The sequence below is a fragment of the Calidris pugnax genome, unplaced genomic scaffold (genome assembly GCF_001431845.1).
Source record: "Calidris pugnax isolate Ruff unplaced genomic scaffold, ASM143184v1 scaffold68, whole genome shotgun sequence".
Classification (NCBI taxonomy): Eukaryota; Metazoa; Chordata; class Aves; order Charadriiformes; family Scolopacidae; genus Calidris; species Calidris pugnax.
Window position 1 is genome coordinate 2117709 of NW_015090921.1, and position 240 is coordinate 2117948.

Here is a 240-nt window from a genome sequence, read left to right on the forward strand (position 1 = left end):
GTGAGGGGCGGGGGGAAAGCGCCGGTTACCGGGCCTCGGCTCAACCTGTTGGCGTTTCGCAGCTCCTCTGCGGCGCAGGATGCCCCGCTGGGGACACCGGACACCGGTGTAGGTGCGGGGTGGACCTGCTGGAAAGCTCTTCTGGGGAGAAGGGTCTGGGGTCCTGGTGGAGAGTGAACTCTCCATGAGGCAGCAATGGGCCCTGGTGGCCAAGAGGCCAATGGGATCCTGGGCTGCACA